This window comes from Danio rerio, chromosome 3, assembly GCF_052040795.2.
Source record: "Danio rerio strain M-AB ecotype USA chromosome 3, GRCz13ab, whole genome shotgun sequence".
Classification (NCBI taxonomy): Eukaryota; Metazoa; Chordata; class Actinopteri; order Cypriniformes; family Danionidae; genus Danio; species Danio rerio.
In genome coordinates, this window is record NC_141023.1 from 38,669,140 (window position 1) to 38,688,013 (window position 18,874).

At 43.9% G+C, this 18,874-nt stretch overlaps 22 non-coding genes across 22 annotated transcripts; 18 read left to right on the forward strand and 4 right to left on the reverse strand.

Annotated features, from left to right (window-relative positions):
- Positions 1–3,899: 3,899 nt before the first annotated feature.
- trnaq-cug (transfer RNA glutamine (anticodon CUG)) lies at positions 3,900–3,971 on the forward strand. The gene has a single exon. It is a non-coding gene; the product is annotated as a tRNA-Gln (tRNA).
- Positions 3,972–4,076: 105 nt separating this feature from the next.
- Positions 4,077–4,150, forward strand: trnai-aau (transfer RNA isoleucine (anticodon AAU)). Its single transcript has one exon. It is a non-coding gene; the product is annotated as a tRNA-Ile (tRNA).
- Positions 4,151–4,238: 88 nt separating this feature from the next.
- trnaf-gaa (transfer RNA phenylalanine (anticodon GAA)) lies at positions 4,239–4,311 on the forward strand. The gene has a single exon. It is a non-coding gene; the product is annotated as a tRNA-Phe (tRNA).
- A 576-nt stretch (positions 4,312–4,887) lies between these two features.
- Positions 4,888–4,960, reverse strand: trnaa-agc (transfer RNA alanine (anticodon AGC)). Its single transcript has one exon. It is a non-coding gene; the product is annotated as a tRNA-Ala (tRNA).
- Positions 4,961–5,963: 1,003 nt separating this feature from the next.
- On the forward strand, positions 5,964–6,037 carry trnai-aau (transfer RNA isoleucine (anticodon AAU)). Its single transcript has one exon. It is a non-coding gene; the product is annotated as a tRNA-Ile (tRNA).
- Positions 6,038–6,125: 88 nt separating this feature from the next.
- trnaf-gaa (transfer RNA phenylalanine (anticodon GAA)) lies at positions 6,126–6,198 on the forward strand. The gene has a single exon. It is a non-coding gene; the product is annotated as a tRNA-Phe (tRNA).
- Positions 6,199–7,675: 1,477 nt separating this feature from the next.
- On the forward strand, positions 7,676–7,747 carry trnaq-cug (transfer RNA glutamine (anticodon CUG)). Its single transcript has one exon. It is a non-coding gene; the product is annotated as a tRNA-Gln (tRNA).
- Positions 7,748–7,852: 105 nt separating this feature from the next.
- On the forward strand, positions 7,853–7,926 carry trnai-aau (transfer RNA isoleucine (anticodon AAU)). The gene has a single exon. It is a non-coding gene; the product is annotated as a tRNA-Ile (tRNA).
- Positions 7,927–8,014: 88 nt separating this feature from the next.
- trnaf-gaa (transfer RNA phenylalanine (anticodon GAA)) lies at positions 8,015–8,087 on the forward strand. Its single transcript has one exon. It is a non-coding gene; the product is annotated as a tRNA-Phe (tRNA).
- A 577-nt stretch (positions 8,088–8,664) lies between these two features.
- On the reverse strand, positions 8,665–8,737 carry trnaa-agc (transfer RNA alanine (anticodon AGC)). The gene has a single exon. It is a non-coding gene; the product is annotated as a tRNA-Ala (tRNA).
- An 825-nt stretch (positions 8,738–9,562) lies between these two features.
- On the forward strand, positions 9,563–9,634 carry trnaq-cug (transfer RNA glutamine (anticodon CUG)). Its single transcript has one exon. It is a non-coding gene; the product is annotated as a tRNA-Gln (tRNA).
- Positions 9,635–9,739: 105 nt separating this feature from the next.
- Positions 9,740–9,813, forward strand: trnai-aau (transfer RNA isoleucine (anticodon AAU)). The gene has a single exon. It is a non-coding gene; the product is annotated as a tRNA-Ile (tRNA).
- Positions 9,814–9,901: 88 nt separating this feature from the next.
- Positions 9,902–9,974, forward strand: trnaf-gaa (transfer RNA phenylalanine (anticodon GAA)). The gene has a single exon. It is a non-coding gene; the product is annotated as a tRNA-Phe (tRNA).
- A 576-nt stretch (positions 9,975–10,550) lies between these two features.
- Positions 10,551–10,623, reverse strand: trnaa-agc (transfer RNA alanine (anticodon AGC)). The gene has a single exon. It is a non-coding gene; the product is annotated as a tRNA-Ala (tRNA).
- Positions 10,624–11,455: 832 nt separating this feature from the next.
- trnaq-uug (transfer RNA glutamine (anticodon UUG)) lies at positions 11,456–11,527 on the forward strand. The gene has a single exon. It is a non-coding gene; the product is annotated as a tRNA-Gln (tRNA).
- Positions 11,528–11,632: 105 nt separating this feature from the next.
- Positions 11,633–11,706, forward strand: trnai-aau (transfer RNA isoleucine (anticodon AAU)). The gene has a single exon. It is a non-coding gene; the product is annotated as a tRNA-Ile (tRNA).
- Positions 11,707–11,794: 88 nt separating this feature from the next.
- trnaf-gaa (transfer RNA phenylalanine (anticodon GAA)) lies at positions 11,795–11,867 on the forward strand. Its single transcript has one exon. It is a non-coding gene; the product is annotated as a tRNA-Phe (tRNA).
- Positions 11,868–13,670: 1,803 nt separating this feature from the next.
- trnaf-gaa (transfer RNA phenylalanine (anticodon GAA)) lies at positions 13,671–13,743 on the forward strand. The gene has a single exon. It is a non-coding gene; the product is annotated as a tRNA-Phe (tRNA).
- Positions 13,744–14,319: 576 nt separating this feature from the next.
- trnaa-agc (transfer RNA alanine (anticodon AGC)) lies at positions 14,320–14,392 on the reverse strand. Its single transcript has one exon. It is a non-coding gene; the product is annotated as a tRNA-Ala (tRNA).
- Positions 14,393–15,221: 829 nt separating this feature from the next.
- Positions 15,222–15,293, forward strand: trnaq-cug (transfer RNA glutamine (anticodon CUG)). The gene has a single exon. It is a non-coding gene; the product is annotated as a tRNA-Gln (tRNA).
- Positions 15,294–15,398: 105 nt separating this feature from the next.
- On the forward strand, positions 15,399–15,472 carry trnai-aau (transfer RNA isoleucine (anticodon AAU)). Its single transcript has one exon. It is a non-coding gene; the product is annotated as a tRNA-Ile (tRNA).
- Positions 15,473–15,560: 88 nt separating this feature from the next.
- Positions 15,561–15,633, forward strand: trnaf-gaa (transfer RNA phenylalanine (anticodon GAA)). Its single transcript has one exon. It is a non-coding gene; the product is annotated as a tRNA-Phe (tRNA).
- The last annotated feature ends 3,241 nt before the right edge of the window (positions 15,634–18,874 follow it).

Consider the following 18,874-nt stretch of genomic DNA (forward strand, 5'->3'; position numbering starts at 1 on the left):
CCGTGATCTCAGTAAAAGCCCCTCATCTTCGCCTCTGCCTCAGTCCCCAGCATCACTGGCTGAGCCGTCCACATCAGCTGGTGGAGAAGGACAGCTTCCTAGCCGAGCCCCCTCAGTGCCGTCACAGCCATCCGACTCTGGAGACAGTCTCTCTGTTGAGGCTCAGGTAAGATACATTAAGAACTTAATTTGATTTAGTCTTTTTTTATTCCACATATACTAAATTTATTCTGTATTTACCAGGGAGTAGTCATTGGACCTGATGGCATTGCTGGGTGGGACAAGGTCCAGGATCTGGCTGCTTATTTGGTGGGTCTTCGTGAGGCTCCTTACCTCACTGACCTGCAGGTGACAGAGGCCATCCAGCTGTGGACAGCTCTCCTGGATGTTGATAAACAGCGCATCAACTACCAGCCTCGACATCAGCCTCAGCTGACGCATGGGCGCTTTAAGGCACCGAAGCGCTCCGGAGTCACTCCAGGTGTGGAGAGCGTCAAACGTTGTCTGATTGGACATCCTGGGGGTCCAGCACAGTGGCCTAGCACCAGCCGCTTGGTTGAGGCCATTTGTACAAAGCTGTGTGCCGTACACAAGTCCACTTCCAAGAAGGCTGGTGTTCGCACCCCCAGGTGGTCTAAAATACTGACCGATTACCACCACATCCGGGATCTGGTGCTTGGCAGTCGCAGGCTGATGGATGAAACAGTGATCCAGCTTTTTGAGCTAAACCAGAAGACGCTCATTCAGTGGTAAGCAAAGCACATTATTTTCTTTAAATTACCTGAATATTTCTAAATTAATATATATGAATAATACATATCATTTATTATCAGGTTTCAACGGAGGCAAAAGGATCAGGAAATGAGTGTACTCACTCAGGGACTGACTCCACTTAATCCAATTGCTGTGGCAGATACGCAGCTTCCTTTGCCGAGGGAAAAATTGGATGAGGCACCGTCAACATCAGGCCCCAAACACCAGTTTGTTTTTCCTCCAAATAAAGAAGGACAGGCACCTCTTCTTCGACCTGGACGAAAGTCTGCTTCAGCAACCACCACAGTTTGCTCTTTCCTGCCAGATGCCACCACGGTGTGCTCCTTCCCACCGGCCCCCACGACGGTATGCCCCATCGCGCAAACCCCCACCACAGTCTGCCACATTGCACCGGCCCCTACCATGGTGTGCCCCGTCAGACCGACCTTCACCACAGTGCGTCCCATCTCGCCAGCCTCCACCACAGTGTGCCCCATCATACCAGCCTCCACCACAGTGCGCCCTATTGCGCCGGCCCCCACCACAGTGCGCCCCATTGTGTCTGCCCCCACCACGGTGTGCTCCTTTCCACCGGCCCCCAGCACGGTGTGCCCCATTGCACCACCCCCCACAGCACCAGGTGTTGTGAAGCCCATTTCAGGACCTGGATCATTGTTTGGCACACTTGTTTTTAACCCAGACATGAGTGTGTCAATGGTGATTCCATCATTTGCTGCACCAACATCCAGTACAGTCCCAGCTTCACCTGCACCTGCTGTTCCTCCACCTGCACCTGCTCCACCTGCACCTGCTGTTCCTCCACCTGCACCTGCTCCACCTGCGCCTGCTGTTCCTGTGTCCCGTTACACCCAGAGGAACAGGCGCAGACGGGAACAGGAGAAGGAAAGTGGAGTCCACAAAAGGAAGTATGTGCGTGCGGTTACTTTTAATGTTTGCAGCAAATGTGGGAAACCCAAGACTAAGGAGTTTGGCCATAGCCGATTTGGTAATGCCACATTTTGTCTGCAAACTTCAAATGGCAAATCCTTAGAGGACTGGTTGGCAGAACAGCGCCAGCAAAATAAAGGACAAACTCCAGCTCCAGAATAAAGTACAAATTGCTGTATATATTTTTGTAAATGTTACATGGGTACTCTCTCTTTCCCTCATTTTATTTAATTTTTGTGTGTTAATATGTAGCCTTTTAAAGTAGCACTTTATAGACTTTATAGACTTTTATATTACATAGGCCCACTCTTATTTTGTCTTGTGTGTACTTATTTAATTGTGTGTACTTATTTGCATTTTATGTAAAAATATATTTATATTTCTTAAAAAAATAACATTTTATACATTGCTTAAAAGCTATATTTTATCTATTACGTGCCCCCACTCTTGCATTTTATTATTTATTCATATTATTGTTTAATATATTGTGTGTATAAAAATAAATATATATATATATATAGAGTATTGTTTTTATATAATGAGTATAATAAATAAATATATTTATATATAGTATTGTTTTAATATATTATATGTGCATAATAAATAAATATATATTGTATTGTTTTTATTTATTGTATATTATAAAGTTTATATATTAAGACATGTTTTTATTTAGTTTTTTTACATTGTTTTACAATTTATATATTTGTATTCATTTTAATAAACCATTTTGCATATTACTTGTTTTTGTGTGCATTCATTTAAAGTTATTATTACATAAAGAAATATAATATATATATATATATATATATATATATATATATATATATATATATATATATATATGTATGTATATATATATATGTATATATATATAGTATATATTTATAAATACATAAATATATATATATAGTATATATATATATATATATATATATATATAATATATATACATAAGCATGCATACATATGTTTAATTGAAACATTTTTATTCATTTTTAACTAACGTAATAAGCTTTTTAAGAACAATATCCACATAATAATAGTAATATCAATATAATTGCCTGTGTTACGTCAGTAAAATTTCAACAAGAGCGCAGCTGATTGGCTCCGCTGAAACCGACACTGATTGGATATTGTGTTACACAGATCGTGTGTTCGAATCCAGCACGCAAAAAATGACATTTAGAATGACATGCAATATGCAACCAAAATACCACATTATGCACAGTCACAAAGCCGCGAACACTACTGCATGCGAAATTTGTCGCATTTTTCCGTTTTTTGCGACTTGTTCGCTTGCGAGTGAGCGAGAAGATTGGGCCCCTTCCTTTGCGCAGCGAGCGCTCTACCACTTGAGCTAATTCCCCTCGGTGACATAAATTGGCCGATTTTTCAACGTGGTCAAAAAATATAATAAAAGATCACATCTGCTCTGTGGTGGCCTCTTTGCCCTGCCTGCCATTTAGTCGTCAAATTACCTGGAATATCGCGCTTTTCTTTTAAAGGCCCTACCTGGTCCTGCTCCAGTAAACGTGTGAGGAGCCCTGCATGCCGAATGACGAGTTACTCAGAAACAATGCAAATTGGCACCACTTTGGATTGACATTCTGCTACTTTCCTCCAAGGCTGTTTTTTTTTTTTTAATTCATTCTCTTCCGCCCGGGCAGCAGCAATCAGCAATCTCGAGGTTCCATGGTGTAATGGTTAGCACTCTGGACTCTGAATCCAGCGATCCGAGTTTAAACCTAGCTGCTTCAACCTTAAGTCCACCAGCTTCCACTTGACCAAAACGCTATCCTTCTCCCAGATGGTCACGTCGCTTCTGGTGATGATTCCAATGGCCTGATCGAGCGCTCTACTATTTGAGCTAATTTCCCTCGGTGTTGTTCATTGGCCGCTTTTTCGACGTGGTCAAAAAATAAAATAAAAGATCACATCTGCTCTGTGGTGGCCTCTTTGCCCTGCCCGCCATTTAGTCGTCAAATTACCTGGAATATCGCGCTTTTCTTTTGAAGGCCCTACCTGGTCCTGCTCCAGTAAACGTGTGAGGAGCCCTGCATGCCGAATCACGAGTTACTCAGAAACAATGCAAATTGGCACCGCCTTGGATTGACATTCTGCTATTTTCCTCCAAGGCTGTTTTTTTTTTTTTATTCATTCTCTTCCGCCCGGGCAGCAGCATTCAGTAGCCTAAAGGTTCCATGGTGTAATGGTTAGCACTCTGGACTCTGAATCCAGCGATCCGAGTTCAAATCTCGGTGGAACCTGGCTTTTTGCCAGCACTGCTCAAAAAAGCTGGAATAGCATGCTGATCCCTTGGAGTCTGGAGAATGACAGTTAGTCTGGGCGTTTTAGTAACGTGAGCTGAAAGTGGCCAGTTAGCTCAGCTGGTTAGAGCGTGGTGCTAATAACGCCAAGGTTGCGGGTTCGAGCCCCGTATTGGCCAAACTTTTACTGTCTTAGGACTCAGAGGCATTTTAAGGCTCTGATCGGTCTCACAGACATGCATGTTGCAGGAAAGCTAAGTCAACGCAGCCGAAATAGCTCAGTTGGGAGAGCGTTAGACTGAAGATCTAAAGGTCCCTGGTTCGATCCCGGGTTTCGGCAAAGCAGTGTGGTAGTTCTGTTTTTGGCATGAGGGTCAGGTGACCGAAACTCATCCAAAAAACCTAGCTGCTTCACCCTTAAGTCCACCTGCTTCCACTTGACCAAAACGATATCCTTCTCCCAGATCAGGGGTCACCAATCCTGGTCGTGGAGGGCTGGTGTCCCTGCAGGGTTTAGCTCCATCTTGCCTCAACACACCTGCCTGGATGTTTCAAGTATACCCAGTAAGACCTTGATTAGCTTGGTCAGGTGTGTTTGATTAGGGTTGGAACTAAAATCTGCAGGACACCGGCCCTCCAGGAACAAGTTTGGTGATCACTGTCCCAGATGGTCGCTTCTGGTGATGATTCCAATGGCCTGATCGACAGCACTCTGCTATATATTTAGCGCTTTGATGTCCCACTGCGGATGCGCCACTGAATAAAAGAAAACTGTGACTTGATAGGGCTTCTGAGGTGTTGCAATGCTAAGTACTACGCAGGAACCGGCAAAGCTGAACTAAGAAGTTTTGCTTTCAACCCTCAAGGTGCCGCCAGCTTTGCAATGAAGGAAATGTGAAAGGCAAGGAAGCAGAAGTGGAGAATGCGGGCATCGATCCCGCTACCTCTCGCATGCTAAGCGAGCACTCTACCACTTGAGCTAATTCCCCTCGGTGACATAAATTGGCCGATTTTTCAACGTGGTCAAAAAATATAATAAAAGATCACATCTGCTCTGTGGTGGCCTCTTTGCCCTGCCCGCCATTTAGTCGTCAAATTACCTGGAATATCGCGCTTTTCTTTTGAAGGCCCTACCTGGTCCTGCTCCAGTAAACGTGTGAGGAGCCCTGCATGCCGAATGACGAGTTACTCAAAAACAATGCAAATTGGCACCACTTTGGATTGACATTCTGCTACTTTCCTCCAAGGCTGTTTTTTTTTTTTTATTAATTCTCTTCCGCCCGGGCAGCAGCAATCAGCAATCTCGAGGTTCCATGGTGTAATGGTTAGCACTCTGGACTCTGAATCCAGCGATCCGAGTTTAAACCTAGCTGCTTCAACCTTAAGTCCACCAGCTTCCACTTGACCAAAACGCTATCCTTCTCCCAGATGGTCACGTCGCTTCTGGTGATGATTCCAATGGCCTGATCGAGCGCTCTACTATTTGAGCTAATTTCCCTCGGTGCTGTTCATTGGCCGCTTTTTCGACGTGGTCAAAAAATAAAATAAGAGATCACATCTGCTCTGTGGTGGCCTCTTTGCCCTGCCCGCCATTTAGTCGTCAAATTACCTGGAATATCGCGCTTTTCTTTTGAAGGCCCTACCTGGTCCTACTCCAGTAAACGTGTGAGGAGCCCTGCATGCCGAATCACGAGTTACTCAGAAACAATGCAAATTGGCACCGCCTTGGATTGACATTCTGCTATTTTCCTCCAAGGCTGTTTTTTTTTTTTATTCATTCTCTTCCGCCCGGGCAGCAGCATTCAGTAGCCTAAAGGTTCCATGGCGTAATGGTTAGCACTCTGGACTCTGAATCCAGCGATCCGAGTTCAAATCTCGGCGGAACCTGGCTTTTTGCCAGCACTGCTCAAAAAAGCTGCAATATCATGCTAATCCCTTGGAGTCTGGAGAATGACAGTTGGTCTGGGCTTTGTAGTAATGTGAGCTGAAAGTGGCCGGTTAGCTCAGCTGGTTAGAGCGTGGTGCTAATAACGCCAAGGTCGTGGGTTCGAGCCCCGTATTGGCCAAACTTTTACTGTCTTAGGACTCAGAGGCATTTTAAGGCTCTGATCGGTCTCACAGACATGCATGTTGCAGGAAAGCTGAGTCAACGCAGCCGAAATAGCTCAGTTGGGAGAGCGTTAGACTGAAAATCTAAAGGTCCCTGGTTCGATCCCGGGTTTCGGCAAAGAAGTGTGGTAGTTCTGTTTTTGGCATGAGGGTCAGGTGACCGAAACTCATCCAAAAAACCTAGCTGCTTCACCCTTAAGTCCACCTGCTTCCACTTGACCAAAACGATATCCTTCTCCCAGATCAGGGGTCACCAATCCTGGTCGTGGAGGGCTGGTGTCCCTGCAGGGTTTAGCTCCATCTTGCCTCAACACACCTGCCTGGATGTTTCAAGTATACCCAGTAAGACCTTGATTAGCTTGGTCAGGTGTGTTTGATTAGGGTTGGAACTAAAATCTGCAGGACACCGGCCCTCCAGGAACAAGTTTGGTGATCACTGTCCCAGATGGTCGCTTCTGGTGATGATTCCAATGGCCTGATCGACAGCACTCTGCTATATATTTAGCGCTTTGATGTCCCACTGCGGATGCGCCACTGAATAAAAGAAAACTGTGACTTGATAGGGCTTCTGAGGTGTTGCAATGCTAAGTACTACACAGGAACCGGCAAAGCTGAACTAAGAAGTTTTGCTTTCAACCCTCAAGGTGCCGCCAGCTTTGCAATGAAGGAAATGTGAAAGGCAAGGAAACAGAAGTGGAGAATGCGGGCATCGATCCCGCTACCTCTCGCATGCTAAGCGAGCGATCTACCACTTGAGCTAATTCCCCTCGGTGACATAAATTGGCCGATTTTTCGACGTGGTCAAAAAATATAATAAAAGATCACATCTGCTCTGTGGTGGCCTCTTTGCCCTGCCCGCCATTTAGTCGTCAAATTACCTGGAATATCGCGCTTTTCTTTTGAAGGCCCTACCTGGTCCTGCTCCAGTAAACGTGTGAGGAGCCCTGCATGCCGAATGACGAGTTACTCAGAAACAATGCAAATTGGCACCACTTTGGATTGACATTCTGCTACTTTCCTCCAAGGCTGTTTTTTTTTTTTTATTCATTCTCTTCCGCCCGGGCAGCAGCAATCAGCAATCTCGAGGTTCCATGGTGTAATGGTTAGCACTCTGGACTCTGAATCCAGCGATCCGAGTTTAAACCTAGCTGCTTCAACCTTAAGTCCACCAGCTTCCACTTGACCAAAACGCTATCCTTCTCCCAGATGGTCACGTCGCTTCTGGTGATGATTCCAATGGCCTGATCGAGCGCTCTACTATTTGAGCTAATTTCCCTCGGTGTTGTTCATTGGCCGCTTTTTCGACGTGGTCAAAAAATAAAATAAAAGATCACATCTGCTCTGTGGTGGCCTCTTTGCCCTGCCCGCCATTTAGTCGTCAAATTACCTGGAATATCGCGCTTTTCTTTTGAAGGCCCTACCTGGTCCTGCTCCAGTAAACGTGTGAGGAGCCCTGCATGCCGAATCACGAGTTACTCAGAAACAATGCAAATTGGCACCGCCTTGGATTGACATTCTGCTATTTTCCTCCAAGGCTGTTTTTTTTTTTTTTATTCATTCTCTTCCGCCCGGGCAGCAGCATTCAGTAGCCTAAAGGTTCCATGGTGTAATGGTTAGCACTCTGGACTCTGAATCCAGCGATCCGAGTTCAAATCTCGGTGGAACCTGGCTTTTTGCCAGCACTGCTCAAAAAAGCTGGAATAGCATGCTGATCCCTTGGAGTCTGGAGAATGACAGTTAGTCTGGGCGTTTTAGTAACGTGAGCTGAAAGTGGCCAGTTAGCTCAGCTGGTTAGAGCGTGGTGCTAATAACGCCAAGGTTGCGGGTTCGAGCCCCGTATTGGCCAAACTTTTACTGTCTTAGGACTCAGAGGCATTTTAAGGCTCTGATCGGTCTCACAGACATGCATGTTGCAGGAAAGCTAAGTCAACGCAGCCGAAATAGCTCAGTTGGGAGAGCGTTAGACTGAAGATCTAAAGGTCCCTGGTTCGATCCCGGGTTTCGGCAAAGCAGTGTGGTAGTTCTGTTTTTGGCATGAGGGTCAGGTGACCGAAACTCATCCAAAAAAACCTAGCTGCTTCACCCTTAAGTCCACCTGCTTCCACTTGACCAAAACGATATCCTTCTCCCAGATCAGGGGTCACCAATCCTGGTCGTGGAGGGCTGGTGTCCCTGCAGGGTTTAGCTCCATCTTGCCTCAACACACCTGCCTGGATGTTTCAAGTATACCCAGTAAGACCTTGATTAGCTTGGTCAGGTGTGTTTGATTAGGGTTGGAACTAAAATCTGCAGGACACCGGCCCTCCAGGAACAAGTTTGGTGATCACTGTCCCAGATGGTCGCTTCTGGTGATGATTCCAATGGCCTGATCGACAGCACTCTGCTATATATTTAGCTCTTTGATGTCCCACTGCGGATGCGCCACTGAATAAAAGAAAACTGTGACTTGATAGGGCTTCTGAGGTGTTGCAATGCTAAGTACTACACAGGAACCGGCAAAGCTGAACTAAGAAGTTTTGCTTTCAACCCTCAAGGTGCCGCCAGCTTTGCAATGAAGGAAATGTGAAAGGCAAGGAAACAGAAGTGGAGAATGCGGGCATCGATCCCGCTACCTCTCGCATGCTAAGCAAGCGCTCTACCACTTGAGCTAATTCCCCTCGGTACCATAAATTGGCAGATTTTTCGACGTGGTCAAAAAATATAATAAAAGATCACATCTGCTCTGTGGTGGCCTCTTTGCCCTGCCCGCCATTTAGTCGTCAAATTACCTGGAATATCGCGCTTTTCTTTTGAAGGACCTACCTGGTCCTGCTCCATTAAACGTGTGAGGAGCCCTGCATGCCGAATGACGAGTTACTCAGAAACAATGCAAATTGGCACCACTTTGGATTGACATTCTGCTACTTTCCTCCAAGGCTGTTTTTTTTTTTTTTATTCATTCTCTTCCGCCCGGGCAGCAGCAATCAGCAATCTCGAGGTTCCATGGTGTAATGGTTAGCACTCTGGACTCTGAATCCAGCGATCCGAGTTTAAACCTAGCTGCTTCAACCTTAAGTCCACCAGCTTCCACTTGACCAAAACACTATCCTTCTCCCAGATGGTCACGTCGCTTCTGGTGATGATTCCAATGGCCTGATCGAGCACTCTACTATTTGAGCTAATTTCCCTCGGTGCTGTTCATTGGCCGCTTTTTCGACGTGGTCAAAAAATAAAATAAAAGATCACATCTGCTCTGTGGTGGCCTCTTTGCCCTGCCCGCCATTTAGTCGTCAAATTACCTGGAATATCGCGCTTTTCTTTTGAAGGCCCTACCTGGTCCTGCTCCAGTAAACGTGTGAGGTGCCCTGCATGCCGAATCACGAGTTACTCAGAAACAATGCAAATTGGCACCGCCTTGGATTGACATTCTGCTATTTTCCTCCAAGGCTGTTTTTTTTTTATTCATTCTCTTCCGCCCGGGCAGCAGCATTCAGTAGCCTAAAGGTTCCATGGTGTAATGGTTAGCACTCTGGACTCTGAATCCAGCGATCCGAGTTCAAATCTCGGTGGAACCTGGCTTTTTGCCAGCACTGCTCAAAAAAGCTGGAATAGCATGCTAATCCCTTGGAGTCTGGAGAATGACAGTTAGTCTGGGCTTTGTAGTAACGTGAGCTGAAAGTGGCCGGTTAGCTCAGCTGGTTAGAGTGTGGTGCTAATAACGCCAAGGTCGCGGGTTCGAGCCCCGTATTAGCCAAACTTTTACTGTCTTAGGACTCAGAGGCATTTTAAGGCTCTGATCGGTCTCACAGACATGCATGTTGCAGGAAAACTGAGTCAACGCAGCCGAAATAGCTCAGTTGGGAGAGCGTTAGACTGAAGATCTAAAGGTCCCTGGTTCGATCCCGGGTTTCGGCAAAGCAGTGTGGTAGTTCTGTTTTTGGCATGAGGGTCAGGTGACCGAAACTCATCCAAAAAACCTAGCTGCTTCACCCTTAAGTCCACCTGCTTCCACTTGACCAAAACGATATCCTTCTCCCAGATCAGGGGTCACCAATCCTGGTCGTGGAGGGCTGGTGTCCCTGCAGGGTTTAGCTCCATCTTGCCTCAACACACCTGCCTGGATGTTTCAAGTATACCCAGTAAGACCTTGATTAGCTTGGTCAGGTGTGTTTGATTAGGGTTGGAACTAAAATCTGCAGGACACCGGCCCTCCAGGAACAAGTTTGGTGATCACTGTCCCAGATGGTCGCTTCTGGTGATGATTCCAATGGCCTGATCGACAGCACTCTGCTATATATTTAGCGCTTTGATGTCCCACTGCGGATGCGCCACTGAATAAAAGAAAACTGTGACTTGATAGGGCTTCTGAGGTGTTGCAATGCTAAGTACTACGCAGGAACCGGCAAAGCTGAACTAAGAAGTTTTGCTTTCAACCCTCAAGGTGCCGCCAGCTTTGCAATGAAGGAAATGTGAAAGGCAAGGAAGCAGAAGTGGAGAATGCGGGCATCGATCCCGCTACCTCTCGCATGCTAAGCGAGCGCTCTACCACTTGAGCTAATTCCCCTCGGTGACATAAATTGGCCGATTTTTCAACGTGGTCAAAAAATATAATAAAAGATCACATCTGCTCTGTGGTGGCCTCTTTGCCCTGCCCGCCATTTAGTCGTCAAATTACCTGGAATATCTCGCTTTTCTTTTGAAGGCCCTACCTGGTCCTGCTCCAGTAAACGTGTGAGGAGCCCTGCATGCCGAATGACGAGTTACTCAGAAACAATGCAAATTGGCACCACTTTGGATTGACATTCTGCTACTTTCCTCCAAGGCTGTTTTTTTTTTTTATTAATTCTCTTCCGCCCGGGCAGCAGCAATCAGCAATCTCGAGGTTCCATGGTGTAATGGTTAGCACTCTGGACTCTGAATCCAGCGATCTGAGTTTAAACCTAGCTGCTTCAACCTTAAGTCCACCAGCTTCCACTTGACCAAAACGCTATCCTTCTCCCAGATGGTCACGTCGCTTCTGGTGATGATTCCAATGGCCTGATCGAGCGCTCTACTATTTGAGCTAATTTCCCTCGGTGCTGTTCATTGGCCGCTTTTTCGACGTGGTCAAAAAATAAAATAAGAGATCACATCTGCTCTGTGGTGGCCTCTTTGCCCTGCCCGCCATTTAGTCGTCAAATTACCTGGAATATCGCGCTTTTCTTTTGAAGGCCCTACCTGGTCCTACTCCAGTAAACGTGTGAGGAGCCCTGCATGCCGAATCACGAGTTACTCAGAAACAATGCAAATTGGCACCGCCTTGGATTGACATTCTGCTATTTTCCTCCAAGGCTGTTTTTTTTTTTTATTCATTCTCTTCCGCCCGGGCAGCAGCATTCAGTAGCCAGTAGCCTAAAGGTTCCATGGCGTAATGGTTAGCACTCTGGACTTTGAATCCAGCGATCTGAGTTCAAATCTCGGTGGAACCTGGCTTTTTGCCAGCACTGCTCAAAAAAGCTGCAATATCATGCTAATCCCTTGGAGTCTGGAGAATGACAGTTAGTGTGGGCTTTGTAGTAATGTGAGCTGAAAGTGGCCGGTTAGCTCAGCTGGTTAGAGCGTGGTGCTAATAACGCCAAGGTCGCGGGTTCGAGCCCCGTATTGGCCAAACTTTTACTGTCTTAGGACTCAGAGGCATTTTAAGGCTCTGATCGGTCTCACAGACATGCATGTTGCAGGAAAGCTGAGTCAACGCAGCCGAAATAGCTCAGTTGGGAGAGCGTTAGACTGAAGATCTAAAGGTCCCTGGTTCGATCCCGGGTTTCGGCAAAGCAGTGTGGTAGTTCTGTTTTTGGCATGAGGGTCAGGTGACCGAAACTCATCCAAAAAACCTAGCTGCTTCACCCTTAAGTCCACCTGCTTCCACTTGACCAAAACGATATCCTTCTCCCAGATCAGGGGTCACCAATCCTGGTCGTGGAGGGCTGGTGTCCCTGCAGGGTTTAGCTCCATCTTGCCTCAACACACCTGCCTGGATGTTTCAAGTATACCCAGTAAGACCTTGATTAGCTTGGTCAGGTGTGTTTGATTAGGGTTGGAACTAAAATCTGCAGGACACCGGCCCTCCAGGAACAAGTTTGGTGATCACTGTCCCAGATGGTCGCTTCTGGTGATGATTCCAATGGCCTGATCGACAGCACTCTGCTATATATTTAGCGCTTTGATGTCCCACTGCGGATGCGCCACTGAATAAAAGAAAACTGTGACTTGATAGGGCTTCTGAGGTGTTGCAATGCTAAGTACTACGCAGGAACCGGCAAAGCTGAACTAAGAAGTTTTGCTTTCAACCCTCAAGGTGCCGCCAGCTTTGCAATGAAGGAAATGTGAAAGGCAAGGAAACAGAAGTGGAGAATGCGGGCATCGATCCCGCTACCTCTCGCATGCTACCACTTGAGCTAATTCCCCTCGGTGCCATAAATTGGCCGATTTTTCGACGTGGTCAAAAAATATAATAAAAGATCACATCTGCTCTGTGGTGGCCTCTTTGCCCTGCCCGCCATTTAGTCGTCAAATTACCTGGAATATCGCGCTTTTCTTTTGAAGGACCTACCTGGTCCTGCTCCATTAAACGTGTGAGGAGCCCTGCATGCCGAATGACGAGTTACTCAGAAACAATGCAAATTGGCACCACTTTGGATTGACATTCTGCTACTTTCCTCCAAGGCTGTTTTTTTTTTTTTTTAAACATTCTCTTCCGCCCGGGCAGCAGCAATCAGCAATCTCGAGGCTCCATGGTGTAATGGTTAGCACTCTGGACTCTGAATCCAGCGATCCGAGATTAAACCTAGCTGCTTCAACCTTAAGTCCACTAGCTTCAACTTGACCAAAACGCTATCCTTCTCCCAGATGGTCACGTCGCTTCTTGTGATGATTCCAATGGCCTGATCGAGCGCTCTACTATTTGAGCTAATTTCCCTCGGTGCTGTTCATTGGCCGCTTTTTCGACGTGGTCAAAAAATAAAATAAAAGATCACATCTGCTCTGTGGTGGCCTCTTTGTCCTGCCCGCCATTTAGTCGTCAAATTACCTGGAATATCGCGCTTTTCTTTTGAAGGTTCTACCTGGTCCTGCTCCAGTAAACGTGTGAGGAGCCCTGCATGCCGAATCACGAGTTACTCAGAAACAATGCAAATTGGCACCGCCTTGGATTGACATTCTGCTATTTTCCTCCAAGGCTGTTTTTTTTTTTTATTCATTCTCTTCCGCCCGGGCAGCAGCATTCAGTAGCCTAAAGGTTCCATGGTGTAATGGTTAGCACTCTGGACTCTGAATCCAGCGATCCGAGTTCAAATCTCAGTGGAAACTGGCTTTTTGCCAGCACTGCTCAAAAAAGCTGGAATAGCATGCTAATCCCTTGGAGTCTGGAGATTGACAGTTAGTCTGGGCTTTGTAGTAATGTGAGTTGAAAGTGGCCGGTTAGCTCAGCTGGTTAGAGCGTGGTGCTAATAACGCCAAGGTCGAGGGTTCGAGCCTCGTATTGGCCAAACTTTTTATGTCTTAGGACTCAGAGGCATTTTAAGGCTCTGATCGGTCTCACAGATATGCATGTTGCAGGAAAGCTGAGTCAACGCAGCCGAAATAGCTCAGTTGGGAGAGCGTTAGACTGAAGATCTAAAGGTCCCTAGTTCGATCCCGGGTTTCGGCAAAGCAGTGTGGTAGTTCTGTTTTTGGCATGAGGGTCAGGTGACCGAAACTCATCCAAAAAACCTAGCTGCTTCACCCTTAAGTCCACCTGCTTCCACTTGACCAAAACGATATCCTTCTCCCAGATCAGGGGTCACCAATCCTGGTCGTGGAGGGCTGGTGTCCCTGCAGGGTTTAGCTCCATCTTGCCTCAACACACCTGCCTGGATGTTTCAAGTATACCCAGTAAGACCTTGATTAGCTTGGTCAGGTGTGTTTGATTAGGGTTGGAACTAAAATCTGCAGGACACCGGCCCTCCAGGAACAAGTTTGGTGATCACTGTCCCAGATGGTCGCTTCTGGTGATGATTCCAATGGCCTGATCGACAGCACTCTGCTATATATTTAGCGCTTTGATGTCCCACTGCGGATGCGCCACTGAATAAAAGAAAACTGTGACTTGATAGGGCTTCTGAGGTGTTGCAATGCTAAGTACTACGCAGGAACCGGCAAAGCTGAACTAAGAAGTTTTGCTTTCAACCCTCAAGGTGCCGCCAGCTTTGCAATGAAGGAAATGTGAAAGGCAAGGAAGCAGAAGTGGAGAATGCGGGCATCGATCCCGCTACCTCTCGCATGCTAAGCGAGCGCTCAACCACTTGAGCTAATTCCCCTCGGTGACATAAATTGGCCTATTTTTCAACGTGGTCAAAAAATATAATAAAAGATCACATCTGCTCTGTAGTGGCCTCTTTGCCCTGCCCGCCATTTAGTCGTCAAATTACCTGGAATATCGCGCTTTTCTTTTGAAGGCCCTACCTGGTCCTGCTCCAGTAAACGTGTGAGGAGCCCTGCATGCCGAATGACGAGTTACTCAGAAACAATGCAAATTGGCACCACTTTGGATTGACATTCTGCTACTTTCCTCCAAGGCTGTTTTTTTTTTTTTTATTCATTCTCTTCCGCCCGGGCAGCAGCAATCAGCAATCTCGAGGTTCCATGGTGTAATGGTTAGCACTCTGGACTCTGAATCCAGCGATCCGAGTTTAAACCTAGCTGCTTCAACCTTAAGTCCACCAGCTTCCACTTGACCAAAACGCTATCCTTCTCCCAGATGGTCACGTCGCTTCTGGTGATGATTCCAATGGCCTGATCGAGCGCTCTACTATTTGAGCTAATTTCCCTCGGTGCTGTTCATTGGCCGCTTTTTCGACGTGGTCAAAAAATAAAATAAGAGATCACATCTGCTCTGTGGTGGCCTCTTTGCCCTGCCCGCCATTTAGTCGTCAAATTACCTGGAATATCGCGCTTTTCTTTTGAAGGCCCTACCTGGTCCTGCTCCAGTAAACGTGTGAGGAGCCCTGCATGCCGAATCACGAGTTACTCAGAAACAATGCAAATTGGCACCGCCTTGGATTGACATTCTGCTATTTTCCTCCAAGGCTGTTTTTTTTTTTTTTATTCATTCTCTTTCGCCCGGGCAGCAGCATTCAGTAGCCTAAAGGTTCCATGGTGTAATGGTTAGCACTCTGGACTCTGAATCCAGCGATCCGAGTTCAAATCTCGGTGGAACCTGGCTTTTTGCCAGCACTGCTCAAAAAAGCTGGAATATCATGCTAATCCCTTGGAGTCTGGAGAATGACAGTTAGTCTGGGCTTTGTAGTAATGTGAGCTGAAAGTGGCCGGTTAGCTCAGCTGGTTAGAGCGTGGTGCTAATAACGCCAAGGTCGCGGGTTCGAGCCCCGTATTGGTCAAACTTTTACTGTCTTAGGACTCAGAGGCATTTTAAGGCTCTGATCGGTCTCACAGACATGCATGTTGCAGGAAAGCTGAGTCAACGCAGCCGAAATAGCTCAGTTGGGAGAGCGTTAGACTGAAGATCTAAAGGTCCCTGGTTCGATCCCGGGTTTCGGCAAAGCAGTGTGGTAGTTCTGTTTTTGGCATGAGGGTCAGGTGACCGAAACTCATCCAAAAAACCTAGCTGCTTCACCCTTAAGTCCACCTGCTTCCACTTGACCAAAACGATATCCTTCTCCCAGATCAGGGGTCACCAATCCTGGTCGTGGAGGGCTGGTGTCCCTGCAGGGTTTAGCTCCATCTTGCCATCTTGCAAAACTGTGACTTGATAGGGCTTCTGAGGTGTTGCAATGCTAAGTACTACACAGGAACCGGCAAAGCTGAACTAAGAAGTTTTGCTTTCAACCCTCAAGGTGCCGCCAGCTTTGCAATGAAGGAAATGTGAAAGGCAAGGAAACAGAAGTGGAGAATGCGGGCATCGATCCCGCTACCTCTCGCATGCTAAGCGAGCGCTCTTTTTTTTTTTTTTTTTTTTTTTTTTTTTTTTTTTTTTCTTTATTCAAAAACTTATCACATTAACATTCAAATACTTCAAGAAATTTCACAAAACAAATACATTAAAATAAACATTCTTCATAAAATAACATCCTCTTTGGGCATTTTCCACTTTAAACCATTTAAAACATTATACACTTCATCATTAAACACATCATAAAAGCTTGGTAACATATCTTCTCCTTTAAAATACCAGTACAGACTTTTTATGTAACTTTCCATTTTTCGTTTTAGTATATTCCACACATTTAAAACAACTTTTTCCTGTTTTGCTACATTTCTTCTTTCCCACACACATTTTTTAATCATCATTATAAGAAGATTTACAAACTTTTTGTTTTTGTTTTCCATATTCCATCCGAACATCACTAGAGTATTCCATTCCAATTGTTCTTCATCCCAATCTTTTAATAAATCTTTTAGCATTTTTTGGCATTTCATGTAAAAACATTCTAATTCTTTACAGTATAAAAACAGGTGTAAAATTCCTTCATCTTCTTGAAAACATACCTTACATGTTGCATTTGGTTCTCTCTGTATCTTTGTTAAAATGCACTCAGTAAAAATTGCCTTGTGTCTTATAAAATATTCAAAACATTCCAATCTTGTTTCTATTATTTTCCCTCTCATGTTTTTCCATATATTTTCCTTTTTCACACTATTCAATCTTTGTACCCAAAAGTTATTTGCTATTGGTTCTTGAAATACACTATCTCTAAAATACACATAAAAGTCTTTCAGTAAACAATCTTTAAAATCACAAAGCTTTCCTTTTAAATTGACATGTATGATTTTTTCATTCCCACCTTCTTCCATATTTTCTATTCTTGTAATCCATTCTTTTGGTATGGCACCTTTGACCGTTTCAAGTTTATTTTCTATTTCCTTTACACTGTATTCCTCTTTAGCTTCTTCCATTAAGTCGACTATATATTGCTTAGTTAAAAATCCCTTTTTGAATTCATAAAGAACATCCCTTATTCTTAAAATCCCTACATCCATCCATTTTTTAAAAAATAGTTCCTTCCCTTCTTTTAAAATACTTTTATTTAAAAACAAAGGTTGATTTAACAAGTTTTCTCTTCCCTTTACTTGATAAAATACTCCGTCTAAAAATTTCCCCCATGCACTTAAAATTTCTTGATAAAACCCTGGTAACTTTTCCGTCATCCAGTTTTTTGTTTTTAACCAAAGAATGTCTTCTCCTAAGTTAAAATTGCCAACTTTGTTTAAAAAATATTTCATAACTTTTTTCCATTCTGTTGAGTTCTCCTCTTGTAAAAGCTTTTTAACTATTTTGATTCTAAGACAATTCTTCCTTTGTTTAATATCCATCAATCCTATCCCTCCTTCTTCTGTTGCTCCAATTATTGTATTGTACGCAATTCTTGGGGGTTTCCCCTCCCATAAAAAATCTTGAACACACTTTTTCAATCTCCCTTCTATCCAACATGGCATTTCTGTTACATATAATTTATACCATAGCTTTGATGTCATTAAAACATTTAAAATTAAGGCTTTCCCCTTTAAGCAAAGTTCTCTCATCCTCCAGAAATTTAATCTTGATTCTATTCCTCTTATTAGATCATCCCACATCTTTTCTGTTGCTTTTCTTTCATTTTTACCAATTAAAATTCCTAAAATTTTCAGCTCTTCTACTTCTCTAAATTGAAAACAATCTGTTAAAATATCTGCTTTACCAAACCTCATATATTGTGTTTTATTTTCATTTATTTTGCTTCCTGTTCCCTTACAAAACTCCTGTACTTTTTTCATGGCTTCTTTTACACTCTTTTTCTCCTTCACTATTATTGTTGTATCATCAGCATACTGGTATATTTTTCCTTCATCCTCCTCTTCTTCTATTTTTATTCCTTTAATTTTAGTTTCTTGTTTTATTGCTAACCCTAAAGGTTCTGCGACTAGGGAATATAATAGCGCTGAAAGAGGACATCCTTGTCTAATTGATCTTGTAATTTTAAAACAATCTGTTAAAAAACCATTGCATTTTACTTTTGTTAAAGCCCCTTTATATAAAATTTTAATCCAATTAATAAAATTCTCTCCAAATCCAAATGTTTTGAGCACATCAAATAAGTAAGTATGTTCTACTCTGTCAAAAGCCTTTTCAAAATCTACACTAATTAAAAAACCATTCATCTTCTTTTTCTTGTATATAATCTATTGTGCTTTTAATACTCATTGTTACATCTGCAATATCTCTCCCTTTTATTGCATATGCTTGGTTTGATTTAATTAATTTAGGCATTACTTCCTTTAATCTATTCGCTAAAACTTTTGCTAAAATCTTTAAATCTGTATTTAACATTGTTATTGGTCTATAATTTTGTAATTCAGTTTTTGCTCCTTTTCTTTTATATATTAACTTCATTAATCCCATCCCCATTCTTTCATTCATCTCTTTACATTTAAAAATTCCTTTAAAAACTTCTTTTAGTATTCCTTTTAAAATATCTTTAAAAACAATATAAAATTCATTTCCTATTCCATCTATACCTGGACTTTTCTTTTTATTTAGTTGATTTATTGCAATTTCAATCTCTTCTTCATCTATTTCTCTGTCACATTCTTTGTTGTCATCTTTTTCTAATTTTACTTTTATATAATTTAGAATCTTCCTTTCTTTTTCTTCATCAATACCTTTTGCTTCAAAAAGATCTTCATAAAAATGTTTGATTTCTTCTAGTATTTCTATGTTTCCTTTCACAATTTTTCCATTTCTCCCTTTAATTTCCTTTAGTATTCCTGCTTTACCTCTTTGCTTCTCTAAATCAAAAAAGAAT